This window comes from Macaca mulatta, chromosome 9 (genome assembly GCF_049350105.2).
Source record: "Macaca mulatta isolate MMU2019108-1 chromosome 9, T2T-MMU8v2.0, whole genome shotgun sequence".
NCBI lineage: Eukaryota > Metazoa > Chordata > Mammalia > Primates > Cercopithecidae > Macaca > Macaca mulatta.
In genome coordinates, this window is record NC_133414.1 from 62423860 (window position 1) to 62440031 (window position 16172).

A 16172-nucleotide genomic window follows, 5' to 3' on the forward strand; every position below is an offset into this window, starting at 1 on the left:
TTAAAATCTAAGTGCAGTCTGAAAAATAAATAAATCAGGCAGTATTTCTTTGGCTTGATTTCCCACTAGTTTATGATATCTCAGAAGAATTAGTTTGTTGGGATTTCTGAAACCAAGCTCTGGAAATATTCCCTATGTGTGTCATAATTCAAAACGTGGATATATAGCAAATACAGCCTCTTTTCAACTGTCTTATTCCTTCTATGTGAACATTGTTATGAGGAGCTCCTCTGACCCCAGTCTTTTCTAATGGTTTTATGACTTCTCAGTATCATACTCATCCAACTCTGCACAGACAGATTTCTGTCAAAAGCAATCAGCCTTTAGGAAAGTAGCAGGAGTAATGTTTCCTCTGGACAAACCAAATCAAAGTGGTTCACACTTATCATGTTAGACACTCCTCAGACTTTAGGTTTGAAATAAGTCAATAACTTCCTCGTTTATTATCTGCAAAGATCCTTGGTAGATAGATTATAGAGTTTCTGTTTCTCAAAGCAATACACTTTTTTTTAATACAAGCATATTTCTGACATGTTGAGAGTTCTCTTCCAGACCGTAATAATACAACAAATGTTGCAACAAAGCGAGTCACATAAGGTTTTAGGTTTCCCAGTGCATATAAATGCTATTTTTACACTATACTATACTCCATTAAGTCTGCAATAGCATTATGTCTGAAAAACAATGTCCATCCCTTAATTAAAATATTTTATGGCTAAAAAAATACTGTCAGTCATCTGAACCTTCAGCAAGTCTTAATCTTCATACTGATGGAGGATCTTGCCTCACTGTCGGTGGCTACTCACTGATTAGGAGGGTGGTTGCTGAAGTTGGGATGGCTGTGTCAATTTCTTAAAATAAGACAACAATGAATTGGGCTGCAATGAATGCTTATTCCTGTAGGCTAGTGATACTGTTTGATAGCATTGTAGCCCCAGAAGTTTTTTTCAAAATTGGAGTCAATCTTCTCAATCCTCACTGCAAAGTATATAAAGTATTCTAAATTATCTGTTGCTATTTCAACAATGTTCACAGCATCTTCATCAGGAGTAGGTTTCATGTCAAGAGACCACTTTCTTTGCTCTTCCATAAAAAGCAACTCTTCATCTGTTCAAGTTTATCATAAGATTATAGCAATTCACTCACATCTCCTGGCTCCACCTCTAATTCTAGTTCTCACCATGTCTGCCCCATCTGCAGTTCCTTCATCCACTGAAGTCTTGAACCTCTCGTGAACCTCTCAGAGTTATTTATGAAGGATGAAATCAACTTCTTCCAAGCTTCTATGAATGTTGATATTTTTACCTCCTTCTATGAATCAAAAATATTGCTAATGGCATCTAGAATGGTGAATCACTTCCAGAAGATTTTTAGTTTACTTTGGCCAGATCCATCAGAGGCATAACTATCAGTGACAGCTATAACCTTATGAAATTTATTTCTTATATAATAAGATGAAAACCTCAAATTTACTCCTTGATCCATGAGCTGCAGAATGGATGTTGTGTTAAGAGGCAAGAAAACAACATTGATCTCCTTTTACATCTCCATCAGAACTCTTGAGTGACCAGGTGCATTCTCAGTGAGCAGTAAGGTTTTGAAAGAAGTATTTTTTTTTTTTTTCCTGAGCAGTAGGTCTCAACCATGGGCTTAAAATACTCACTAAACTATGCTATAAACATAGTTTACACTTCTATTAACATATGCTGTTATTGAGGCATTGTTACTCCATTTCTTGAGCACAGGCAGAGTAAATTTACCGTAATTCTTAAGTGCACTAGGATTATCAGAATGGTCAATAAGCATTGGCTTTGACTTAAAGTCACCAGCTGCCTTAGCACCTAACAAGAAATTCAGCCCATCCTTTGAAACCTTGAATCTAGGCATTGACCTCTCCTTTTCAGCCATGGAAGTTCTAGATGGCATCTTCTAATAGAAGACTGTGTTATCTACATTGGAAATCTGTTTTTTTAGTGTAGCACCCTCATCAAATATCTTAGCTAGATTTTCTGGATAACTAGCTGCAGCACCTCCTGCATCAGCACTTGCTGCTTCACCTTGTACTTTTATGTTATGGAGATGGCTTTTTTTCTCCCCTTAAACTTCATGAACCCACCTCTACTGGCTTCATACTTTTCTTCTGCAGCTTCCTCCCCTCTCTCAAACTCTAGAGAATGGAAGAGAGTTAGGGCCTTGCTCCACATTAGGCTTTGGCTTAATGGAATGTTGTGGTTAGTTTGATCTTCTATCCAGACCACTCAAACTTTCTTCACATCAGCTTCACATCAGGTTGTTTTACTTTCCTATCATTTGTGTGTGCACTGGAGTAGCACTTTTAATTTATGAAACAACTTTTTCTTTGTATTCACTATGTGGCTAACTGGCACAAGAGGCCAAATTTTCAAGCTTTCTCAGCTTTTGACCTAGCTTCCTCACTAAGCTTAATCATTTCTAGCTTTTAATTTCAAATGAGAGATGCACAACTCTTCCTTTCACTTAAACACTTAGAGCCCATACGTAGTAGGGTTATTAACTGGCCTAATTTTAATTTCACTGTGTCTCAGAAAATAGGAAGGCTCAAGGAAAGTGAGAAAGATGGGGGAATGGTCAGTGGGTGGAGAAATCAGAAGACGTACACCATCTCATCTTGGACCGTGTGTCAAAAAAATACATATATAGAACCTTTATTAATTAAATTCGCCCTCATATGGTGTGTTCTGTGGCACCCCAACACAATTACAATAGTAACTTCAAAGATCACTGACCATAGATCACCATAAAAGATCCAGTAGTAACTTAAATGTTTTTAATATTCTGAGAATTCTCAAAATGTGCCTCAGAGACATGAAATAAGCACATGCTATTGGAAAAATGGTGCCAATATATTTGCTTAAGGCACCTTTGTCACAAGCCTTCAATTTGTACAAAATGCAACATCTGTGAAGCACAATAAAGCCAAGTGCAATGAAACAAAGTGTGCCTGTAAACTTACCACTTCTATTTTATTTCAGATTCCAATTCTATGATACAGTATCATTTAATTCTACTGACTACACTGCTCCTGTGAAACAGTTACACTCCATAAATAACATCATTGAAAACATTCTATTCTTCTCAGAAAAATTTCTGCTTGGCCAATTGATATTAAAATATTCCTTTTATTGGCCGAGCGCAGTGGCTCACGCCTGTAATCCCAGCACTTTGGGAGGCCTAGGACAGTGGATCACGAGGTCAGGAGATCGAAACCATCCTGGCTAACATGGTGAAACCCTGTCTCTACTAAAAATACAAAAAAATAGCCAGGTGTGGTGGTGGGTGCCTGTAGTCCCAGCTACTCAGTAGGTGGAGCTTGCAGTGAGCCGAGATCATGCCACTGCACTCTAGCCTGGGCGACAGGGAGTCTGTCTCAAAAAAAAAAAAAAAAAAATATATATATATATATATATACACACACACACACACAAAATATATAAAATTTTATATATTTTGTATATAAATATATATATATTCCTCTTTTTGCCTGCATGCTAACAATTAACAAAGAAATAGCATCCAAATGAAATTTCCTACACCTTTTAATCTCCAATCTGGCTTATTTTCTCTTACTTTACCAGAAAAAAACCCGGAAGGATGTTAATAAAGTATCTGAGCCTTTTATATATCTGTAACTTCTAAAGAAGTGGGTATGTAATTAATATTAAGGTAAGCAGCCGTACCATTTACACCACAATTAAAAGAAACAAACTGACAGCACCTTGCATAAAGCCTGCTGCTGAGGAATGATTCTAAAATAGTGACCTACTATCTACACAGTAGCACACAGGAAGGTACTAGGAAAGTATATCTGAAGGAAGGCAGCTGGAAAGGAAGAACACAGCAGAATCTGAGGTCATAATTTCTAACTCAAAAGGCAGTTTCACATTGTTTACATCTTAGCTCTTTTTCTCTACCAATGAATGCAGTCCCAGGGAGTAAATATAAAAAGATAAGCTGTTTCTTCCAATTAATTCTCTTTTCCAAATTACTATGTTGGACAAGATAGTAGAAAACATGATCCTCAGTTACTTCAGTGAATTGTCAGCAAAATGAATACAGAACATACATTTCCACATCAACCTACTCAGAGACATCCCAGATTAAGGTAATGAAACAGCTGAAAATTACTAAACTAGCTCAAGGAATGAGTGATGATAAAACAAAACTGGAACCTATATCTGGCTCTATCCCAGTGATGTTATCAAGATAGGTAAAATTGTGACAATGTGTGCAAAATAGAGAAAAAACCCTTTAATTTCATGGTTATTGTTTGGAAAAATGTGAGCTTATATTCAGCAAATGAAATGATTGAAAGTATTGGGAAATTAAGAGATCTTTTTCTCTCATTAAATAGTTATTATATTAGCCAGAGACACTTTTATTGCTTTTGTTTTACTTACAAATCTGTTAATGCTTTACTTGAATGTTACCCAGAAAATTTCATCGTATCGAATTTCACAGAGAATCCAACCTGGCTGTCACATTCTTTTCAGTTTCCAGTTATGATTTTTTTTCTAGAAATGATACAAGAAAATGATTTGTGAGACAATGTAATATAACAAAAAGCCCTGTGACAGACAGAAGGACAATACTTAAGGTATAGATTACTCTTGACTCTTCAGAGAAATGCCTGGGTATGTTTATATTGAACCCAACAGAATACTAGAAAAAAGAAAATTAAAACTTGGAATTAGTATATAGGATCATAAAAACATCTGATAAGCAAAATGTCACATATTCAATAGGCATAGAGAAGACAATTTAAAATAGTTATTTAAGAAAACTACTCAGGAGACTGAAGCAGGAGAATGGCGTGACCCCGGGAAGCGGAGCATACAGTGAACTGAGATTGTACCACTGCACTCCAGCCTGGGTGACAGAGACTCTGTCTCGAAAGAAAAGAAAGAAAGAGAGAAAGAGAGACAGAGAGAGAGAGAAAGAAAGAAAACAAACTACAATACTTTGTGTTATAACTTGGCAGAAAATTTAAGTACAATCAAATAAATAGAAAGGCCTGGGCTAAGTAGATTGTCACATAAAATGCTATTCATGGAGTCGGTATTTTTCCCTTACTTCATTACTTAAGAAGTAATGAATATTGAGTACAAGCTCAGAGATACCCTGAGTTGCCCCATATAGTAATATGGGCAAATATTTTAGAAAGCGATGCCACTGTAATGACTACTGAAAGAACAATGCTTAAGTGAAAATGTTTATGGTACGTAAGGAAGTTACAGAAGACTCTCTTTTGGCTAGAGCACGCATTCTCAACAGTGGTATACCGTTCCCAGTGTATAAAATCAGGTTTGGGGAGACAAAAAAACAAAACAAAACAAAAAAACCTTACTTTTCTTATGTATAAAGCATGGATAATATAATACATAAATACATCTGTGGAAGTAAAAGTTTATAAGGGTTCTATTAGAAAGAAATCTAAAAATCCTTTTTTGATGGGGGTTGATGATAAAAAAGGAGATGAGCAATGCTAGAATAGACTGTTAAAAGTTAAACTAATATATTTAATTATACAAAAATAGATATATATATAGAGAGTATTTATTTTAAAACTGACCTAGAAATAGATTTCCTTAAAGAACTGTAGGTCACCAATATGGTTTGGCTGTGTGTCTCCACCCAAATCTCATCTCGATTTGTAATCCCCATGAGTTGAGGGAGGGACCTATAATCCCCACGTGTCCAGGGAGGGGGTAACTGGATCGTGGGGGAGGCTTCCTCCATGCTTTTCTTATGACAGTGAGTGAGTTCTTACTAGATCTGATGGTTTTATAAGTGTTTGGAAGTTCCTTCTTCACTCTTTTCTGTCACCATGTGCAGAAGGTCCTTGCTTCCCCTTCACCATCCACCATAATTGTAAGTTTCCTGAGACCTCTCCTGCCATGTGAAACTGTGAGTCAATTAAACCTCTTCCATTTATAAATCCCCTAGTCTCTGGGAAGTTATTTATAGCAGTGTGAATACTGACTAATACAGTGACAAAATTAAAAACATTAAAGCAATAAGATGTAACAAAAGGACAAAGTTTAATAAGTAATTATGTGATCACTTAATTTTTATTTAAAGAACAAAATGTCTTATCTTACATTTTATCTAATAAACAGAAAACATACCTTCTTTTAAGACAAAATTATAAATACTAATTTACTAATTGGCTTTTTTTTTTTTTTTTTTTCTTTGAGACGGAGTCTCGCTCTGTCGCCCAGGCTGGAGTGCAGTGGCCGGATCTCAGCTCACTTCAAGCTCCGCCTGTCCGGTTTACGCCATTCTCCTGCCTCAGCCTCCCGAGTAGCTGGGACTACAGGCGCTCGCCACCTCGCCCGGCTAGTTTTTTGTATTTTTTTTTTTTAGTAGAGACGGGGTTTCACCGTGTTAGCCAGGTCTCGATCTCCTGACCTCGTGATCTGCCTGTCTCGGCCTCCCAAAGTGCTGGGATTACAGGCTTGAGCCACCGCGCCCGGCCACTAATTGGCATTTTTTATTTCTTCATGTGTTTGGGTGGTCGGAGTGGGAATGATATGTAATTGAAAAATGTAAATAGCTTCAGGAGAAATTTTGGCAGAAATTATTGCATACCTAACCTATGTCAATGCAAAAAGAAAAATAAAACAGGCATTGCATGATATAAATAAGCCATCTTGGCCTTAGGAATTCTTAATTTCATGTGGGCTATTTAAAAAAATTACAGAACAAAAAGCAATAGGGCATGTGGTGAAGAAACAGTGAGCTTCAGGAGCATGAAGATGATGCATTTAGCTTACTCAGATGCTTCTAAGAGAGGTGATGCTTGGGCTGAAGAATAATCAATTTGAGAAATAAAGGGAGGATTTTATGACTGGATAAAGCAAACATAAAATAGCATGGTTAGTATGGCAAAATGCACTTAGATTTAGTGCTTAGAATTTCTTTCTTTTCTTTCTTTCTCTTTCTTTTCTTTCTTCTTTCTTCTTCTCTTTCTCTTTCTCTCTCCTTCCTTCCTTCCTTCCATCCTTCTTTCCTTCCTCCTTCCTCCTTCCTCCCTCCTTCCCTCCCTCCCTCCTTCCCTCCCTCCCTCCTTCCCTTCCTTCCTCCTTCCTCCCTCCCTTCTTCCCTCCCTCCCTTCTTCCCTCCCTCCCTTCTTTCCTTTCCTTTCCTTTCCTACCTACCTTCCTTCCTTCCTCCCTCCCTTCCTTCCTTCCTTCTTTCCTTCCTCCCTCCCTCCCTCCCTTCCCTCCTTCCTTCCCTTTCCTGTCCTTTCCTTTTTCTTTTCTTTCTTTTCTCCTTTTCTTTATAGGCATCTACTGCTATACATTTCCCTGTTAAACTTGCTTTTGCTATAGCCTACAGGTTTTGGTCAGTTGTATCCCCAATTTTATTTTCCTCAATAAATTGTAAAATTTGCTTTTAAATTTTAGTTGACTCATTGGTTCTTCAGGAGCATGTTGTTTAATTTCCATGTATTTGTAACAATTCTGAATTCCCTCCTGTTGTTCATTTCTAGTTTTATACCTTTGTAGTCAGAAAATATTCTTGAAATGACTTGCATTTTTCTCACATTTATTACAATTTGTTTTGTTGCTTGACATATCTACTCTGGAAAGTGTTCCTTTTGCTATTAAGTACGATGTCGTTTGCAGTTGTTGGTTAGAATTTTCTGTAAATGTCTGTTAGGTTAGACTTTTACATTTGATGTTTCTTTGTTTATTTTATGTCTGGATGATCATTGCTGAGAGTGGGGTGTGAATGTCCCCAAATAGTATTGTATTGCAATCTATCTTTTCTTTTATGTCTGATAGTAATTGTTATATATATTTGGGTGCTCCAGTGTTAGGTGCATATACATGTACAGTTTTTATACCCTCGTTTAATTGATCCATTTTTCGTTATATAATAATCCTCTTTGTTTGTTTCCACGTTGTCTTTTTTTAACGTGAAGTTTATTTTCTCTAAATGTAGCTATTCATGCTCTCTTTCAGTTTCCCTTTTTATGAAATTTCATTCTTCATTCCTTCACTTTTAGTCTATTTGTGTCATTAGAGGTAAAGTGATTTTCTTGTATGCAGTCATATATTTGGTATATGTGTTTTTAATCCATTTAACTACTTAATATTTATTAATTTGACAATTTAAACCACTTACATGCAAAGTTTTTATTAAAAGGTCAGAACATACTCTTGCCATTTCATTAACTGTTTTTTGCTTGTTTTATAGATCTTTTGTTTCTTTCTTCCTCTCTTATTGTTTTCCTTTTTGGTTTGGTCATTTTGTGTCATGATATGCTTAGAGTCTTTTTTTGTATTTCACTTGTGTATCTGCTGTATTTTTTTTCTTTACAATTACTCTGAGTTTTACATAACAAACTTTATAGCCATAATCGGCTATTTTACAATGATAAAATGTTAACTTTGGTTGCATATGCATATGTTAGATGTCTCCCTCCATACACATACATAATTTATAGTTTTATTGCCTTAATTTGGATCTTTTTATATTGAGCCTTCCCTAAAAATGAATTTTAAATATAGTTAGTGTTGATTGTTTTGATTTTTACCTTTAATAGTGTTTTTACATTGTAGTAATGAAGTATTCTCAATTTAATTATGAATTCACCTCTGTCAGTTTCTTGTGTGTTCATGTTAGTAGTTATTGTCCTTTTGGTTCTGATTAAAGAACTCCTTTACACCTTTCTTAGAAGGCTGATATGGGGGCAATGAATTCCCTCAACCTATCTTTGTCTGGGAAATAATTATTTCTTCTTTATTTCTGATGAATACCTTTGCTGTGTATAATATCCACAATTGGCAGAATTTTTTTCTTCAGCAGTTTGAATACATCATCCCAATATCAACTAGCTTGCAAGGTTTCTGCCAAGATATCTATTCATAATATAATGGAGATTCCCTTATAGGTGACTTGACACTTTTTTCTTGCTTCTTTTAGAATTCTTTCTTTGTCTTTTGATGAATCAATTCTAATATGCCTCAGAAAGAAACTCTTAGGGTTGAATTTGTATGGGGACCTTTAAACTTCATGGATCTATATCTTCATATCTTTCCCAAGGCTTAGAAATTTTTCAGCTATTATTTAGTTAAATAGGCTTTCTGTGACTTTCCCCATCTCTTCTCACTCTGTAACTCCTATAAAGCCAAACCATGTCCTCTTAATGGTGTTGTATGGATCCAATAGGCTTTCTTATTTGTTTTTTAAAATTATTTTTTCTCTTTTTTCCTTAGACTTCATTTTTCAAAAGACTTGTATTCAAGTTTAGAAATTTATTTTTCTGCTTGATCTAGAGTGCTGTTGAAGATCTCAATTGCATTCTTTATTGTGCTCATTAAATTATTCAATTCCAAGATTTCTGTTTGGTTCTTTTTATGATATCTATCTCTTTTTTTAACTTTCTCAATCAGTTCTTAGATTGTTTTTCTTACTTCAGTGATTTTCCTCTGTGTATTCTCTTGCATCCTGCTAAGTTGCCTTAAGATCATTGCTTTGAGTTTTTTTCCAGGTAATTCATAAATTTCCATTTATTTGGTGTCACCTTCTGGAGCCTTATTCTGCACCTTTTGTGATGTCATGTTTCTTGTGTCGCTGTGTTGAAATTTGTGCAACCAGTGAAATGTCCCTTTTGCAAGGTGAAGTGATGAAATGAAACCTTTGTGAGGTCACCAAAAGTTTCCTTGCCTCCTACCAGCCTTTTGGGCAAGTAGCAGCCTGGCCCCTTCAGGGAAAAACCTGGTGAGATTTATTCAGTATGAAGAGACTACCGCTTTTCTCATAGATCTGAGAACAGTTTTCACATTTCAAACTGTTCTGGATGTTGACGCATCTTAGTCTTAGGACATGTAGGTACTTTACATCTTCTGCAAGAAATAAGGAGTCAGTTTGTTTTGGTAAGTATACCCTTGAGAGGGCCTGGATACAAACTACGGTGACACCATTAAGTGAGCCCAGGAGTTGGGCCTTTTTGTAATTCCCTCTTGCTTTGGTTCTAATTTCAGGGGAATGCTTCACAGTAGGAGACAGTGAGAGGTGGCTTTCTGGGCATGATTTCATCCTATTGCTCTGGGAAAAAGAAGGCAGAGTAGACAGCAGAGAGATGGTGGATGATAAGGTGTAGTTAAGGGGAAAGACAAACTATTTTGATTGCACAAATTTCTTATTGTTTTAATGATGTGTCTTAAATTTTTTTATTGTATAAATCACAAAAATTAAAAAGTGGCAATGTAGAATATTTAGAAAATTCAGAAAAATGGAAAAAGTCCTTAACAAAATGTATTGAAGGACATCAAATAATAAATGAATAAATGGAATTAGACTGCAACCTTGGATGGCAGGATATAACTGAATGTATTATGTTTTTAAGTTATATAAATTTAGCATAATTCTAGTAGGTAACTGAATAGGATCATTGGGATTAGGAATTATTATCTTAAAATTTTCATGGAAGAATAAATGAAACATTATGAAGGTAGCATAGTCAATACAATTAAATCAAAAGAATACCTTACAGAATATAGAAATAAATGAAAATACAGCAATTTAATAAAAAATGAATGTATTACTTAAATGTAACGAGGGGATTATTTACTTAGTAAATGAGTCTGTCACAGCCTTGCTATTTTCCTGGAAGTAAAGAGTGTTGGACTCCTACTCCTTTCATAACCCCCCAAATAAATGGATGAAATATTTTAAATGTAAAACAAAAACCAATGTATGTTTTGAATGAAAACCATGAAGAATGCATATTTAAAATAACTTGGGACAAAAATGTTTTAAATCAAGATAGAAATCCACAGAAGTTTTCAAAGAAAACATGCCTATTTGATGACATAAAAAATTAATTTTTTTTCTGGCAATAAATTCAATAAACCAAATTGAAAGGTCAAATAGGCTGAAAGCAAACATTTTCATTTTTCAGATAATTTGTTATTATTAGTAACGTTCACAAAGCTCTCCAAACTTGGTAAGAAAAAGACAAACATCTTAATAAAAAAATAGCATTTCACACTCCAGACTGTTCCTATTGCTCAGGCATCAATATAAATGCAGGTTGATGCTAGTTTCCTCCCTCTCCCGCCTTTGATGCTGCCTCTGGGTATATCTTAATCTAATTTTATTTTATTTAACTATTTGGCTGATAGGAAAATGCTATGCTTTGCACAGCAGGCTCTGGTTCCAGACATCCTTCTAGAATTCTCAGGAAATGCTCTTCTCACACAAAAACCTTTCCCTTGCACATGAACTATCCTTGCTTTCTTGTTGGGGTCCCATGATGGCATCATCAGCAGATAAAGAGTAGGTGGGGGAGGCCTGGGAAGGATCTATCTCAGAAACCAGGGGCCAGTGACCTCAGGCTGAATCATGGGGAAGGTGTCAATCAGCTAGTCAACAAGAAATAAACATACATCATTTTAGAAATATTACACTTATTTTTTAAAAATTAAGGTACTTGGAGAGAAGAGAATGGGGAGTTGGTGTTTAATGGGTTCTGAGTTTCAGTCTGGGATGATGAGAAAGCTGTGGAGACAGATGGTGGTGAAGGCGGAACAACGATGTGAATGAACTTAAAGCCAATAAATCATACACACGAAATGGTTAAAATGGTCACGTTTATGTTATGTCTATTTTACCATGTTAAAAGTGCAATTTGGTTCCCAGTGAGCAGATAAGGAAGAAAATGTTTCACTCTACCTGTTGGCAAGTGTATGAGAAAAAGTTGGGCACCTAGGTTGTGTGAGCTTTCTGGGGGCAGTGGTGATGGGCTGGAAGACTAGTGAGCATAGCAAGTGCACGTCCAGGTACCTCATTCTAGAGTGGGAGCGTGGCAAGGCATTATTGCCCTCTGCCTTCCCAAAGTATCGTGGAAGGCGAGCTTAGAGTAAGCAGGGGTGAGCTCAGGGGTGAGTTGCAGATTATCTATCTGTGGGTACCAATTTTGTAGACGGTACAAAGGTGCTTAGAGGGAGATGTTGCGGGGTCTGAATATCAGCCTGCATTCAACTCATCAAGCCATGGGCCCTCAGGACTGTATCTGTCCACCCCATGCAACCCTCTGTTTAGGCGAGTCTTGGTGCTAAACCCCGACCATTCTAAAAAAGACTATTTGGCACAGCCTGTATGGGATTTGTACCAAGACTGTGTAGATCTCTGAGTTCACTAAACACTCCCTGTGCGAATTGTAAGGCATCAGCTAAAAATAGTTCCCCTCTGTAACAGCAATGTGAAGAAGTCAGGGGGAGAAGGATGGAGTGTGGAAAAGAAGGTCACCAGACAAAGAGCAAGACCCGACTGAGTGCACGTGGCACATGAAGAAAATGTCCTAACCATTGAAGAGACTTCTGCATTTCTTTTTCACATTTGTCAGACTTCATCCTCGCTGGTGTTTGAGTAGAGCTGAAAATTAAGTGGCCTCAGGAATCATAGCATAGGCCTAAGGAGAAATTGTAAACTTGAATTCTCCAGGCTACATAAACCCTCTGCTATTTTCTTCAATTTTGTAGTAACTATTTAGTCCCTTTATGTTTCACCCATGCTATAGCCATGCCCTTCAGCACACTTTCTGGAATTATCATATTCCTTCAATCTTCTTCAAATAAATCTGGCCTGGATACCACCCCCCAAAAACTAGTATCTTTCATTTTTCTGGAAGCCACTCCTCCTCCCCATGGTTGTGCAAGGGTCCTGGGGTCTTCTGAGCATTCTGTGTTTGCTGCCTTTGGTCATCCCAAGATATCTGACCTGCCTCCCCACCCTCCATGCCAAGCATGTGTGGAAATAGTCCAGAACTCACACACTGTAAGTCCAACCACCCAAGGCCTGAGTCCAAGTAGGCTACAGCTCTCAGCTTCTTGCAGAAACTCTTACCTTTCTCCCAGCCTTAGGGTTAAGTTTTCTCTCCTCTTCCTCCCACTGCCCTAGGCCATGGACACTTAATTCCTTGATGACACTGACCTCTGGGCTCATCTGAGAAGTGTTCAGATTGGCTACTGCAATTTAGAAAACCTTATTCTAGGGCTACCCGTTCGGGACCCCTTCCATGCTGTGGAAGCTGTGTACTTTCACTGTGCTCAATGAGACCTACAGCTGTTTCTCTCTATCAGTCTGTGTCTCTATCACTGGCCGCGGTCAGCCGCCACACCAATTCTTTGGCGTGGCTAGGCAAGAACCTTAAACGTTACATTTTGGTGAGTCAGCCAGGAGACTCCGGGAAAAGCATCTAGATCATCACGTGATGGGCACCACACCTTCAGAACCGGACACTCCCTTATCCTGTATAACTGGGACAAGTTCGACCCTGAAACCTTAAAAAAGAAGTGGCTGATTTTCTTCTGTACCACTGCCTGGCTACAGAATTCCTTACAAAATGGAGAAACTTGGCCCCCTGAGGGAAGTATTAATTATAACACACTTCTACAACTAGATCTTTTCTGTAAACAGGAAGGTAAATGGAGTGAAGTCCCTTATTTGCCCTTTGTGAAAATACTGCCCTGTGCCAAGTCTGCAAGTTTTGCCCAAATGATAGAGGCCCACAACTGTCCCCATTCTCAGGGCCTCCTCCCTCAGCCCCACTCTCCTCCCCCACTGACTCTCCTCCATCCGGGCCCACCGAAGTGTTAAAGACACACCGGAGAGAGAATGCAGACTCTACGAGCCAGGCACCAAAATTATGTCCCTCACAAGCAGTAGGAGGAGAATTTGGGCCCATTCACGTGCATGCCCCCTTTTCACTCTCATATTTAAAACAAATAAAGGCAGATTTAGGGAAATTCTCGGATGATCCTGATAACAATATAGATGTCCTGCAAGGATTAGGGCAGTCCTTTCATCTAACATGGAGAGCTATCATGTTACTTCTTGATCAGACCTTAAGTCCCACTGAAAAGGAAGCAACTTTAGCAGCAGCCCGGCAATTTGGGGATCTGTGGTACCTTAGCCAGGTAAATGATCGAATGGCCCCAGAGGAAAAGGAAAAATTCCCCACAGGGCAACAGGCAGTCCCCACTGTAGACGTCACTGGGATACTAACTCAGATCATGGAGATTGGAGCTTCAGGCATTTGCTAACCTGCATTTTGGAAAGGTTGAGGAAGACTAGGAAAAAAGCCTATGAACTACTCAGTGCTATCCACAATTACACAGGGAAAAGAGGAAAACCCCTCTGCTTTTCTAGAAAGGCTAAGGGAGGCCCTAAGAAAGTACACCTCCCTGACTCCAGATTCCACAGAAGGCCAACTTATTTTAAAAGGTACATTTATCACCCAGTCAGTAGCTGACATTAGGGGAAAACTTCGAAAGTCTGCCTTAGGCCCAGAACAAAATTTGGAGGCATTATTAAACCTGGCAACCTCAGTGTTCTGTAACAGGGACCAAGAGGAATAGGCCAAAAGGGAAAAGCGAGATAAGCGAAAGGCAGCAGCCTTAGTCATGGCCCTCAGACAGGGAGACCTTGGTGGCTCAGAGGGAACGAAAAGAGGAGCAGGCCAATTGCCTAGGAGGCCTTGTGATCAGTGCAGTTTGCAAGGACACTTTAAGAAAGATTGTCCAACCAGAAACAAACTGCCCCCTCGCCCATGTCCAATATGCCCAGGCAATCACTGGAAGGTGCAGTGCCCCAGAGGATGAAGGCTCTCTGGGCCAGAAGCACCCAACCAAATGATTCGGCAACAGGACTGAGGGTGCCCAGGGCAAGCGCCAGCTCATGCCATCACCCTCACAAAGCCCCGGGTAAGTTTGACCATTGAGGGCCAGGAAGTGGACTTCCTCCTGAACACTGGTGTGGCCTTCTCAGTTTTAATCTCCTGCCCCAGACGACTATCCTCAAAGTCCCTTACTATCCGAGGAATCTTAAGACAGCCTGTAACCAGGTATTTCTCTCACCTCCTCAGCTGCAATTAAGAGACTTTGCTCTTTTCACATGCCTTTCTTGTTATGCTGGAAAGTCCCACACCCTTTTTAGGGAGGGACATATCAGCCAGAGCTGGCGTTATTACCTACATGAATATGGGGAACAAATTACCCATTTGTTGTCGCCTACTTGAAGAAGGTATCAACTCTGAAGTCTGGGCCTTGGAAGGACAATTCAAAAGGGCAAAGAATGCCCATCCAGTTCAAATCAGGCTAAAAGACCCCACCAATTTTCCTTATCAAAGGCAATAACCCTTAAGGCCTGAAGCTCACAAAGGATTACAGGATATTGTTAGACATTTAAAAACTCAAGGCTTAGTTAAAAAAAAAAAAAAAAAAAATGCAGTAGTCCTTGCAACAATCCAGTCCTAAAAATACAAAAACTAAATAGTCAGTGGAGACTAGTGCAAGACCTCAGAATCATCAATGAGGCAGTAATTCCTTTATATTCAGCTGTTCCCAACCCTTATACACTGCTCTCTCAGATATCAGAAGAAGCAAAATGGTCCACTGCTCTGGACCTCAAAAATGCCTTCTTCTACCTTCTCCTGCACTCTAACTGCCAGTTCATGTTGCTATTTTGTTAAAGTCAGGCATCATTACTAAAGAGGTAAATAAATACATAAATAAGAGAATGAATAGAAAATAGCAAAAAGGGGCTTAAACACTCAGGACCCCAGAATATGTTTAACAAATGGATACCTTGACATCTCCCCTTTCTAGGACCTGTAACAGTCATCCTACTATTACTCGCCTTTAGGCCTTGCATTTTTAACCTCCTTGTCAAATTTGTTTCCTCCAGGATCAAGGCCATCAAGCTACAAATGGTCTTACAAATAAAAACCTCAAGTGAGTTCAACCCACGGCTTCTACTGAGTACCCCTGGATCAACCCACTGGTCCCTCAACTAGCCTAGAAAGTTCCCCTCTGGAGGACACCACAACTGCAGGGCCCCTTCTTCGCCCCTAATCAGCAGGAAGTAGCCAGAACAATCGCTGCCCTGTTCCCAACAGCAGTTGGGGTGTTCTGTTTAGGGGGGGACTGAGAGGAAGGGGTTAGCTGAGCTTCCTGGGTCAAGTAGGGGCTCAGAAAGCTGTGAAACTCACTCCCTGCATCAGGACTTACTTCCGTCCTGGATGGATAATACTGAAGATATATGCTTAAAATATTCCTAACACCAGGATTTGTGCATGTGTTTTCTTTCCCAAGCTATAAACAGTGAAAATTTTGCTGTAA